A 14,234-nucleotide genomic window follows, 5' to 3' on the forward strand; every position below is an offset into this window, starting at 1 on the left:
GCCATGTTGCCCCTCCATATTGAAAGTACATTAGCCAAAGAGGGACATACCCGTAAATTCAAGCTTAGTTTTTCGCGTTTTAACACTCGATGGCACTGTGTCGAATGTGAAGAGGGGGATTGCCTTGGACTAAATCGGCCACCGTAGGAGTTAAAACGAAATCACAATTAAGAGGAACAGAAACTAATATTTGCGGGATGGTCATATACCTTTACACTGCTAGATGGGGGAAAATATCACACAGTGTAGCTACACTGTGTGATATTTTCCCCCATCTAGTGGTGAAAAGGTATATGACCATCCAGTGAATACTAGTTTCTGTTCCTCTCAATTTCGATTTAGATTCAACTCCTACGGTGGCCGATTTAGTCAAAAATTATGGCTTCCAGTTCGACCTCTTCGATGAGTGTTGCTTCAAGTGCTGAGGTTACTTTTGAAAACTATTATAATTTGCAGTTATTTAATTTGCCAAATGATCTATGATCAAATTAATCTATGTAAAATGAATAATAGTTTTACGTTTGCGTTATTTTTAACCAGTTCATTGCTAACATCAGCTGCAGGTTCCCAGACGAATGCAAGCTAATCTTAGTAAAGTAACTTTTATCAGTGCTATCGTTATTCTGTATATTGTACGACATCACTAGCGTAAGGCAAACAAATTATAATGCAATTAAAATATTAATCTCCGTCATAGAACACGGATTTATGTTAAAAGGTAAACAATACTTTTTCATCATTGACGCGAGGAAAACTATCCTAGACGTCGTTCTAGTGTTATGCACAGCACACCATGATATAATTAGACAAGCAACAATAAAACTTCCAATATACACAAATAGGCTGAATTAATATTACCTGTCGAGAAGAAAGCAGGAAACGTCGGCGTTCTTTTTAAAATCGTTGCTCCTCATGAGCTCTTTCCATCTTGGAAAGGCCACTCCAATATTTACTTTTGTCTTGTTGATTTGCCTGTTGCGTTGCCGTCTTAATTCTCTTTTCCGCTTCCTTGGCGACTCTGGCAAATATCCTAGAGAATAAGAGTGATCCTCCATCATCATATAGCAGCCTCAAGCAATCCTCCTCTTCACATTCGACACGGTGCCATCGAGTGTTAAAACGTGAAAAGCAAAGCTTGAATTTACGGGTATGTCCCTCTTTGGCAAATGTACTTTCAAGATGGAGGAGCAACATGGCGACCGCCATCCGAACCCTCACCCGTATGTATTTTCAATGGTATATTATAAAATTACGAGAATACTTTATTACTTGAAAGAAGTAAATATACACTAATGAGCACGTATATTTTTTAAAGAACTAAGTGTTTTTAGCTAAGAATAAACTTAAAAAGTTACACAGTGTAGCTTTAATACTGATGATTTTGGCATACAGCTCATTGAAACCCAAAATTCCTATCTAAAAAAAATTAGCATATCATGAAAAGGTTCTCTAAACGAGCGATTAACCTAATCATCTGAATCAACTAATTAACTCTAAACACCTGCAAAAGATTCCTGAGGCTTTTAAAAACTCCCAGCCTGGTTCATCTTTAAAACCGCAGTCATGGGTAAGACTGCCGACCCGACCCTGTCTAGAAGGCCATCATTGACACCCTCAAGCGAGAGGGTAAGACACAGAAAGAAATTTCTGAACGAATAGGCTGTTCCCAGAGTTCTGTATCAAGGCACCTCAGTGGGAAGTCTGTGGGAAGGAAAAAGTGTGGCAAAAAACGCTGCACTACGAGACGAGGTGACCGGACCCTGATGAAGATTGTGAAGAAGGACCGATTCCAGACCTTGGGGGACCTGCGGAAGCAGTGGACTGAGTCTGGAGTAGAAACATCCAGAGCCACCGTGCACAGGCGTTTGCAGGAAATGGGCTACAGGTGCCGCATTCCCCAGGTCAAGCCACTTTTGGGCTACAGAGAAGCAGCACTGGACTGTTGCTCAGTGGTCCAAAGTACTTTTTTCGGATGAAGGCAAATTTTGCATGTCATTCGGAAATCAAGGTGCCAGAGTCTGGAGGAAGACTGGGGAGAAGGAAATGCCAAAATGCCTGAAGTCGAGTGTCAAATACCCACAGTCAGTGATGGTCTGGGGTGCCATGTCAGCTGCTGGTGTTGGTCAACTGTGCTTTATCTAGGGCAGGGTCAATGCAGTTAGCTATCAGGAAATTTTGGAGCACTTAATGCTTCCATCTGCTGAAAAGCTTTATGGAGATGAAGATTTTGTTTTTCAGCATGACCTGGCACCTGCTCACAGTGCCAAAACCACTGGTAAATGGTTTACTGACCATGGTATTACTGTGCTCAGTTGGCCTGCCAACTCTCCTGACCTGAACCCCATAGAGAATCTGTGGGATATTGTGAAGAGAAAGTTGAGCGACGCAAGACCCAACACTCTGGATGAGCTTAAGGCCGCTATTGAAGCATCCTGGGCCTCCATAACACCTCAGCAGTGCCACAGGCTGATCGCCTCATGCCACGCCGCATTGAAGCAGTCATTTCTGCAAAAGGATTCCAGACCAAGTATTGAGTGCATAACTGAACATAATTATTTGAAGGTTGACTTTTTTGTATTAAAAACACTTTTCTTTTATTGGTCGGATGAAATATGCTAATTTTTTGAGAATGTTGTGTGCGTGTGTGTGTGTGTGTGCGTGTGTGTGTGTGTGTGCGTGTGTGTGCGTGTGTGTGCGTGCGCGCGCGTGCGTGCGTGCGTGCGTGTGTGTGTGTTCCATAAAATAAACAAAATCACATGGGTTAGGAAAAACAGTCTAAGTAAATGATGACAGAAATTTTCATTGGTGGGTGTACTATTTATTTAAGAACGTTTAAACAATACAAAATAAATCTAATTGGCATGGACGATGAAGAAAAAAAAATATATATATATATTTTTTTTTTTAATATATAAAAAATATATATATATCGCGTGTCAAACTGCTGAAAACACATGACACTGGCGATCCGAATCATGAGTCAATACGCTGATTCACAACCGTTTGAATCTTTATTTGAGGGTTGAAAACAAACAGGGAAGAGAAGACAATGCTGAATAAAGTTGTAGTTTTGTTATTTTTGGACCGAAGTGTATTTCAAAATGTGAATCAACTTGCATTTATATATATATTGTATGTATGTATGTATATATATATATATACAATTTAAAATTAAAATACCTTTATACATATATATATATACAATTTAAAATTAAAATACCTTTTTTTCTGCTCAAGAAAAACAGACATACAACCATTTTGTTAATTAGCCTTTGTGTAATAAAAATGCCCAATGTCCTGTACTTAAAAACCGAGAGAGAGAGAATTGAAAATCATCTAAATATAATTCATCATTCACTACATGTATAATTGCAGTCCTAAATAATACTTGGGTCTCAAAAGCCTCTCTGATCCCACTCCAAACTTAACCAAGAGTGTCCCTGTCCATTATCCAGTGGGCTTATGACTGTGGATCAGCCAGCCTGCAGACTATTGCTGTCTCGCTGAATTTAACAGCTATTTGATTATATTCATGAGATGCAAACATTAATATGCAAAGAACAAATGACATCTCACATACTCTGGGAACTCTACTGCTATAAATCTGAGACCAATCTTAATTCATCACTAAAATCATATATACTTTAAAAGCATGGCTGCACAGTGCATATTGACATATGTCCCACGTGCGTTGTCTGTGCGTTGAATAAATTGACTACAGTATATCCAGCTTGCGATACAGTTTTGCATGTGTGAGACAGAGCCGCTTGTTTGTGTGAAGTGAGAGTTTGTCAAGGTTAATCCATGCACGATTAAGCCAAAATAGTGATTTGGCTTTAAAGGGGTCATGAATTGAGAAATCAACTTTCCCTTGAGCTTTGATATATAAAAGGTCATGGTAATATAAGAATATCCTGTACATTTCAGAGCTGAAAACTTCCTTGTTAGTCAAAGAAAAGCTTTTATTGACGCCAGACTCAGCAAACGCTTGATTTGAGAATGTGCCTCCCTGTGACGTCAGCGTGTGGTGAAACGCCGCCCTTAAAGGGTTAGTTTACCCAAAAATGAAATGTCATTAATGATTCATCATCAAAGTAGTCCATATGTGACATCCGTAGAATCTCTTGAAGCATCAAAAATACATTTTGGTCCACAAATAACAAAAACTACAACTTTATTCAGTCTTCTTCTCTTTATTTCAGATTGTCTTCTCTTCTCTGTTTGTTTTCAACCCTCAAATAAAGATACAAACGGTTGTGAATCAGCGTATTGATTCATGATTCGGCTCGCCGGTGTCACATGATTTCAGCAGTTTGACAACGCGATCTGAATCATGAATCAATACGCTGATTCACAACCGTTTGAATCTTTATTTGAGGGTTGAAAACAAACAGGGAAGAGAAGACAATGCTGGATAAAGTTGTAGTTTTTGTTATTTTTGAATCAAAATGTTTTTTCGATGCTTCAAGTGATTCTAATTAACCGACTGATGTCACATATGGACTACTTTGATGATGTTCATGTTTTGATGATGTTTCAATTCCCTTTCTGGACATGGAGTGTACATACACGTTCATAAACTCTCGACTAAATATAAAATATCTTAAACTGTGTTCCGAAGTAAGAGGTCTTACGGGTGTGGAACGAGTCTTTAATGACATTCATTTAGGGTGAGTCATTAATGACATCAATTTCATTTTTGTGTGAACTAACCCTTTAACCTGATTCTGTAGCTCCGGCCACCGACACAGCATCAGTGTATGGTGAGATATTTTTCTAAATAAAATGATCCTGCTAGAAGAATTGTGTGATAACTTTATGATGTCTGTATCATCTCAGTGAGCTTAAGTTGAATTTGTCGTTTACTGAGCAAACTGAGAAACTTTTGGAAAACGTTCATGTGGACGAAGGTTTGAAACGAAAAATCTGTTTTCAAATCTATCCGGATTGATGTAGACATAGCCTAAGGTTCAAAATGTAGTTTAATCTCAGTTAAGACAAACAGGTAACCACATATCACATCTTATCATAATGGTGATCGGACAGATACGGAGTGTGAGGGGTCAGCAAACACAAATAAGGCTGATGAATAGAACACAGCTGACACATATGAACCTCTATGATATTAACTAATAACGAGGTGTGGGAAAACTGAACAAAGGAACACATGATGAACATGAAAACAACCTGAAAGTCCATGATAATGAAACCAATACAGGGGTCCCCAAACTCGGCCCTGGAGGACCGCTGTCCTGCAGAGTTTAGCTCCAACCCCAATCAAACACACCTGAAACAGCTAATCAATGACTTTTAAGGGCCCTAGTAAGACATTACTGCACTGGACCCTATTAAACATCGCATACATTTTAAAATCTTGCTTATTACTTACAAAGCACTAAATAGTTTAGCTCCCCCGTACTTAAGCGAGCTTTTAACACATTATACTTCATCACGTCTATTGCGGTCTCAAAACTCTGGCCAGTTGATAATACCTAGAATATCTAAATCAACTGCAGGCGGTCGATCTTTTTCCTATTTAGCTCCTAAACTCTGGAACAGTCTTCCTAGCATTGTTTGGGAAGCAGACACACTCTGTCAGTTTAAATCTAGACCAAAAACACATCTCTTTACTATGGCATACACATAGAACATTTTTAACTTTCATTATTCAGATCAATTGACTAATTGTTAGGCTGCATTAACTAGGTCAGCCGGAACCGGGAACACTTCCCATAACACCTGATGTACTCGTTACATCATAAAAAGAGTGGCATCTACGCTAATGTTAGTCTATCTTTTTATCCCGAGGTTTATCCCGGATCTGGGCCCTGTCCGGATCGGATGGTGGACCTGCCTGGACATGACCAACGCATCCTGGAGTGTCTGCTGAGCCGTGTCAAATGGTGTCTCCTCCGAATTTTCCTCACTGGCACGACATGCTCAAAACCCGTCTTCGGCGCAATAATTCCGATCTTTCATGTATTCATACTCTTGTGTAATCGACGCCCCATCCTAAATAAATCCGTCTCTTCCGTGATACCCTGAAATTTTGAATATTCCAATCTAATATGATTTCTGACCTGTAAGGTTGCCAGAATAATAATCTTACACGGTGTGTTAATAGGCCAGAGGAGAACTGGCACCCCGACTGAGTCTGGTTTCTCCCAAGGTTTATTTTTCTCCATCACGTCCTGATGGAGTTTTGGTTCCTTGCCACTGTCGCCTTTGGCTTGGCTTGCTCAGTTGGGGACACTAAAAATATGATTAAAGTTATTCAACTTATTATACAAATAAAATGTATGAATTAGGTCTTATTTAATTCTATAAACTATAATACTGATCTGCCAACATTGTCGCTATATGATAAATTAAAATAAGCTGATAACATCACTGTTTTCTCCAGTACGACTGTACAGCCAAATCTAATTTTGTCACAATATATCCTGTTTGACACTGTGCAGCTGCTTTGACACAATCGTGATTGTAAAAGCGCTATGTAAATAAAGTTGATTGATTGATTGATTGACATTAGGTGCGTCTCAATCAGCTCCCTAGTTCAGTTGTCAGGGCACTGATCAGGGAGTCAGCCCATTGACTTATGTTCTGATCAGTGCCCTGACTAGTGAACTAGGGAGCTGATTGAGACCTAGGAATTAATTAGCAGGTTCAGGTGTGTTTAAATGGGGTTGGAGCTAAACTCTGCAGGACAGTGGTCCTCCTGGACCGAGTTTGGAGACCCCTGAACTAACAGAACATAATGGTCACATTTTTGACAAATAAAGACAATTTAAAAAACAAAAAACAAAAACCTAATAATTTCTTGGTAAGGTTTGTATTTAGTGTGCCCTGTTTGGAACATTAAAGGGGTCCTATTTGGCCTTTTAACAAAGTCTAATTTTTTTTGGGTTGCAATAAAATATGTTTTCATGCTGGATTGTTAAAAAAACTGTATTTTTTATGTTTTACATTATTACATTATTCATAACAGCGAGCTCTGGTGTGAATAATTAAGGATAGCATCAATTTCAAACCAATTCGAGCCCGATTCAGACCCTGACAATGAGGCTCATGCAGAACGGATATAAAGCACAGACTTTGCAAGCACGGATTTCACAGGATGTTTCAGAGTGGTATGTTTTTTTTGCCGTTTTTTTTTTTCTTCTTGCATACAATGTTGGATACAATGTTTTCCACCATTTAATCATATTTGTCGGAAAACAATGGTAATACAAACAGTGATCGATTTTAATGATCTGAGCACATGGTCTAATGCGGACAGCGCAGGTGCACTTAGGGTGTCCGAATCCAATTTTGCTAGTTTAAAGGGTTAGTTCAACCAAAAATGAAATTGATGTCATTAATGACTCACCCTAATGTCGTTCCACACCCATAAGACCTCCGTTCATCTTCAGAACACAGTTTAAGATATTTAATATTTAGTATCAATCCGCTGATTCAGAACCGTTTGAATCTTTATTTGAGGATTTTTATTTCCTTTCTGGACATGGACAGTATAGTGTGCATACACTTGCATACGCTCTCGGACTAAATATAAAATATCTTAAACTGTGTGTGAAGATGAAAGGAGGTCTTACGGGTGTGGAACGACATTAGGGTGAGTCATTAATGACATAAATTTCCTTTTTGGGTGAACTAACCCTTTAACAATGGAAAAAATGGCTGCCATGCGAGGCACATGGTCCAAAAGGGTTGTACCTAGTCTCTTAAAGGTGGGGTAAGTGGTGTTTCAAAAATGCTTTAAAAAGGTAGAGTACCAAAACAAAAAGTATAGTCAAACAGCAGTAATGGGCGTGTCTACTAGGGATGGGAGATATCACTTATTTTGTTTTCGATACGATACTGACACTTTGAAGGCCAGTATCACTAATACCGATACAATACTTCTAAACTGAACTTTTAACCTCCTAACCTGCTCCCATATTTTTGAGAATTTTCTAAAAACGACATACCCAAATAAAAAAAGGTCTGCAGCTCTTAAACCCTATGGTCTATATTCATAAATCTGGTCTTATTTTAAACTAGACACTTGAAATTGTGTTACCCAAGAGTCATAATAACTCAAAGAAGTATATGAACAGAGTAAAACAAGCAGGAAAATGCATGTAAGTGACTCACTTTTGTTTATTCCCTTAGGGAATTTTTTATGAGATTTTAATGTTGAGGCCCTGAAAATAACCTAAATATAAAGCTGCATGTCTGATCATGTTTTGATTAAAATCTGAGGATGATTCTCTCAAAAATGTAGCTTCTGTAAGCTTTTATGTAACAAAAAAAAGAAAAAAAAGACTATAGGCATCCTTCAAAAAGACCAGTTATATTAGAACATTTGTAATTGTAAAAACTAGCTTTTTATTTCAAATAAATCTGCAATAAACTGCTAATTATAATGAATTTACAGTTCCTGAAAAACTAAAACTAAAGCAACTATTTACAGAATTTAAAAAGTGTAAAAAACTAATTTAGTTGATAAAAACAGTCTGTCAAAGTCTAAGTGCTGCGATTAGGTGTGTGCGCTAAAATTGGCAGCGCAAAAATTGTGCTAAAATTGGCACTGAGCTGGTGCCATGGAGACCGCTCAGAATATGACATCAAAGTACCGAGAGAGATTCAAAAGCATAAGGAGTAGTTTGCTCTACAATGGTTTTCGCGGTACTTTGATGTCATACACTGATCAGTCTGAGCAGTGGCAATGGATCTCGAACAAGTCTTATATTCTTTCCATGCTTACAACACGCTGCGCAAAATAATGTATTTTAATTGGTTATACATCCATCAATCAAACATTTGCTGGCCAGGCATTGGCTAGACATTGATTGCCTTTATCCAACGAAAACCATGTTGACTAACAGGTTTGGGAGCCAGTAAATCGCTTCAATGACTTACTAGGGCCTATGAAGTTTTGCTGTTTCAGGTGTGTTTGATTGGGGTTGTAGCTAAATTCTGCAGGAGACAGCGGACGGAGTTTGAGGAACCCTGACTAAAAAAACGTTATCAGCAAGAAGGTTGAAACTGTACATTTCTTGTCTATAACCACCCACTGCAACGAGCGAATAACATTGATTTAGTTTTGTTTCACAAAACTAATATTTGCTATACTATATATATATATATATATATATATATATATATATATATATATATATATATATATATATATATATATATATATATATATATATATATATATATATATATCCTAATTCAATTCATAATCAATGCCTTAATGAGAGAAAGCACATGTTATCATTATGTTTTGGGGAGCATAGTTAGAACTGGAGCTTAATCAGCTCCAACCTTAGAGAGACTGTGTATCTTTGTATGTGCAATATTCTGTGATACAGATAAGTGTTGATAATGAACATCCTAATAGATGGATGGGCTTGTTGTTCTGGACAAGCTGGAAAGTCACTATGGGCCTAATTCCACGGTGAAAGCTTCAACAAGTGACATGTCTATGGAGACGTGCATCAGATTAACTGACAATGTGTGGACATTTACCATGACTGTGCATTTTCTCTTAGCCAATCAGAATCATCCACCTTGCAGTTATGACATAGACCTTGAAAACAGTATAACTATTGGGAAATTTGTATGTATGATAAGGCAGAGTAACGAGACGGGAAGAGAAGGAGCACGGCCTATGAACTCTCCTTGTGAAACTTGAAGTTGGCTTCTGCTGATGAAAATGCAGAATATTCTTAAGTACAATTTTTTATTATTATTATTAATTACACTCTTGACTTTTGGTCTTCATTTTTCACTCCTGCTCTTGGGTCATATACTGTTAACCCCTAATAGTTTAATAAGCCTAGAGCGTCTAAACCTCCTCACTGTCTGTTTCAAGCATCAGACTGAGCGGATTGTGAAATACTCCGACTGGCCCGTCTGGCACCAACAACCATGCCACGCTCAAAATTGCTTAAATCACCTTTCTTTCCTATTCTGACATTCAGTTTGGAGTTCAGGAGATTGTCCTGAAGCAACTGCCATGTGATTGGTTGATTAGATAATTGCATTAATGAGAAATTGAACAGATTTTCCCAATAATCCTTTAGGTGAGTGTATATAAGAGAGAAAGAGAAAATGTCAGTATTTCATTGAGACTTTAGAGTAAATAAACTGCTTAAAGGGTTAGCTCACCCAAAAATGAACTTTATGTCATTAATGACTCACCCTAAAGTCGTTCCACACCCATAAGACCTCTGTTCATCTTCAGAACACAGTTTAAGATTTTATATTTAGTCAGCGTATGGAAGTGTATGCACACTATATACTGTCCATGTCCAGAAAGGGAATGAAAAGATCATCAAAGTAGTCCACATGTGACAGCAGTTGGCTAATTAGAATCTCTTTCATCAAAATTACATTTTGGTCCAAAAATAACCAAAACTATGACTTTATTCATTGTCTTCTCTTCCGGGTTTGTTTTCAATCCTCAAATAATGATTAAAACGGTTATGAATCAGAGTATTGATTCATGATTCGGATTGAGTGTCAAAGTGCCAAACTGCTTAAATCATGTGACATTGGCGATCCGAATCATGAATCAAAATGCTGATTCAACAATCAACAACGGTGAAACTAGCAAAAAACACTTGCCAGGCCTTGCATTGCGAAAGGGCCCGGTACCTTCTGCAGTGCAGCTCAACCAGGCCTTGTCCCTTTGTGTGTGTGTGTGTGTGTGTGTGTGTGTGTGTGTGTGTGTGTGTGTGTGTGTGTGTGTGTGTGTGTGTGTGTGTGTGTGTGTGTGTGTGTGTGTGTGTGTGTGTGTGTGTGTGTGTGTGTGAGTGTGTGTGTGTGTGTGTGTGTGTGTGTGTGTGTGTGTGTGGGTGTGTGTGTGGGTGTGTGTGTGTGTGTATTCTTTGGCTGGGGATTATTTGAATGCATAACATTTTGACTCCGCAAGCTCCGGAAAAAAGACGAGCCATACAAACAGCATCACTTGGTTGTTTTCAGAGATGGGAACGGATGTTTTATCTTTGTGCTACAATTGCTTGACCTTTGCTACAAAACTTGAACCTCTGTAGTACCAGTGTTATGTGCAACAAAAAAGTTAATGTACACCCATGATTTAGATTATGATTTCTGGATCTTGAGTTATTTACGAAATAAATAAAAACAGCTGATTCTGTGTCTCTGTCACTAGCCCATGTCGCAGGGTCAAGTTGCCCTATTCAGACAGGACATAGGGATCACAGGGGACTCACAAAAGAGGTTTGGTCTAGACAAAGTCCCCTCACCCATGTGCTCAGACCATGGTGGAGGTCCTCAGAGACCCATCCTTCATTTGTTTTCATAGCCTTTCACTACTTGGCTTGTCAGACACCAAATGTCGCTGGCTAAACTCACTGAAGCCTTCAACTTGAACTTCAGACATGTGTCCCTATCAAAAAAATAAAAATAAAATAAACCATCAGAGACTAGCCCATGAGCACGTGAGATGTTTCATAGTTAAATATCACTTCATTAAAAAAATAAAAATAAATGATCAAATAAACATATAAATATCATATTTAATTGTATTTAAATGTATTATAACAAAAACATAAGCCAACTTTGACTATAGTGACAAATTATTAAAAACAAACAATAATGAATACAGGTCAATTATACAGGTAATATTACACTTTATCTCCTGCAAAATAACTGCATTTAATAAAGGTTGATTATGATAACATTCAGTATAGGTACAACACCAGATGATGTTTCATGTGATTGTGGATTTAAAGACAGACACCTCCATATCACACACATCCTTATTGTTTCACCCTTTAGGCGGGAGTGTCGCCACCAGCGCCGTTCCACTATAGCTGTATTCATATGTGGGTGAGAGGCCTTACTATGGCTAACTCTGATGCAAATCACCCTAAGAGCATGAGAAAATCTGTCTGAGTGTGTGTGACATGTCTGTGTATATATAGCATACCCCTCCATCCTCTCCATGCATGTCTGCTTCGCCTGAAGCACTGTGCAAATATTGACAAGCTTCTGCCAAATATCACCAAAATGTTCTATATTTTTTCCTATTTTAAACCTATATAAATAGAAGAAAGACCCTAAAAAGTGTGTTATGTGTGTCCTTGTTTATATTACATTGCGGGGACCAAATGTCCCAATAATGATAGTAAAACCTGAGATCACCTACATTGTGTGTGTGTGTGTGTGTGTGTGTGTGTGTGTGTGTGTGTGTGTGTGTGTGTGTGTGTGTGTGTGTGTGTGTGTGTGTGTGTGTGTGTGTGTGTGTGTGTGTGTGTGTGTGTGTGTGTGTGTGTGTGTGTGTGTGTGTGTGTGTGTGTGTGTGAGCCTGTTTATGTGGTTTATGAGGACACAAATTTGTATAACTACATGGGTATTACACTGGTATTACTCTATAAATGTGGTTTATGAGGACATATCAAATGTCCTCATAATTCAAATGGCCTTAAAAACATACTAAATTATGTTTTTTTGAGAAAGTAAAAATGCAGAATGTTTCCTGTGATGGGTAGGTTTAGGGGCAGGGGCAGTGTAAGGGGATAGAAAATACGGTTTGTACAGTATAAAAACCATTACGCCTATGGAGAGTCGCTGTAAACCACATAGACCAACATGAGTGTGTGTATGTGTGTGTGTGTGTGTGTGTGTGTGTGTGTGTGTGTGTGTGTGTGTGTGTGTGTGTGTGTGTGTGTGTGTGTGTGTGTGTGTGTGTGTGTGTGTGTGTGTGTGTGTGTGTGTGTGTGTGTGTGTGTGTGTGTGTGTGTGTGTGTGTGTGAGCCTGTTTATGTGGTTTATGAGGACACAAATTTGTATAACTACATGGGTATTACACTGGTATTACACTATAAATGTGGTTTATGAGGACATATCAAATGTCCTCATAATTCAAATGGCCTTAAAAACATACTAAATTATGTTTTTTTGAGAAAGTAAAAATGCAGAATGTTTCCTGTGATGGGTAGGTTTAGGGGCAGGGGCAGTGTAAGGGGATAGAAAATACGGTTTGTACGGTATAAAAACCATTACGCCTATGGAGAGTCGCTGTAAACCACATAGACCAACATGAGTGTGTGTGTGTGTGTGTGTGTGTGTGTGTGTGTGTGTGTGTGTGTGTGTGTGTGTGTGTGTGTGTGTGTGTGTGTGTGTGTGTGTGTGTGTGTGTGTGTGTGTGTGTGTGTGTGTGTGTGTGTGTGTGTTTGTGTGCGTGCGTGCGTGCGTGCGTGTGTGCGTGTGTGTGTGTGTGTGTCATATGTTTATGACATATGAGGACACAAATGAGTATAATGACATGGGTATGACATATGTATTACAAGGAGAGGGTGAAATATGAGGTTATTGGCCATGTCCCCACTTTTCAAAAGGCTTATAAATCATACAGGATGAGTTTTTTTTAGAAAGTAAAAATGCAGAATGTTTCCTGTGATGGGTAGGTTTAGGGGTAGGGGCAGTGTAGAGGGACAGAAAATACGGTTTGTACAGTATAAAAACCATTACACCTATGGAATGTCCCCATATGTCACAAAAAGAAACGTGTTTGTGTGTCTGTGCATGTTGGAATATAATTTAACATGCGCAATGCAAATAATTCTATAATTTATATATTTAATTAAAGAATATTTTGGACAGAAAATGCTTTAATTAATATACACTAAATACCCAGCTCATAATGCATTCAAGCTCACACACCCTTTTTTTTTTTTTTTTTTTTTTTTTGCCATAATGGCCATACGTGAATGCCTCTACCAATGAGACATGGTGGCATATTGACAGTTTTTTCATGTAATTAATTTTTATTTATGAGGCATTATGCAATTATTGACCAGCTTCTGCCTTATAAATATTATAAAATTGCTGTATTTTTTCCTATTTGGACCATTGTATATTATAATTGTATATAATATATACAAATAAATAACTAATATATACATCAAATATATTATTTATTGATTTATTATGCATTTATTTATTTATGCATTTATTGTGTTTTTATTTCAGCTCTCATAGACAATATCTACTAAATACATACATGTTGCCATCTTTACGGTTGGATGTGGCTTTGCATCTTTAGCATAAAAGCGGAGGCACTGAACCCTAGAGGTCTCCACTTGCACACAGCCTCTCCACAAAGCCCTTATCTGAAAGTGCCGTCCAAAGGACAATCTCACATTCATGTCCACGCACACATACACTCACGTATGCCATTACACCTGGATTCATTTGGAGGATTGAGTCATACA

This window comes from Pseudorasbora parva, chromosome 3 (genome assembly GCF_024679245.1).
Source record: "Pseudorasbora parva isolate DD20220531a chromosome 3, ASM2467924v1, whole genome shotgun sequence".
Classification (NCBI taxonomy): domain Eukaryota; kingdom Metazoa; phylum Chordata; class Actinopteri; order Cypriniformes; family Gobionidae; genus Pseudorasbora; species Pseudorasbora parva.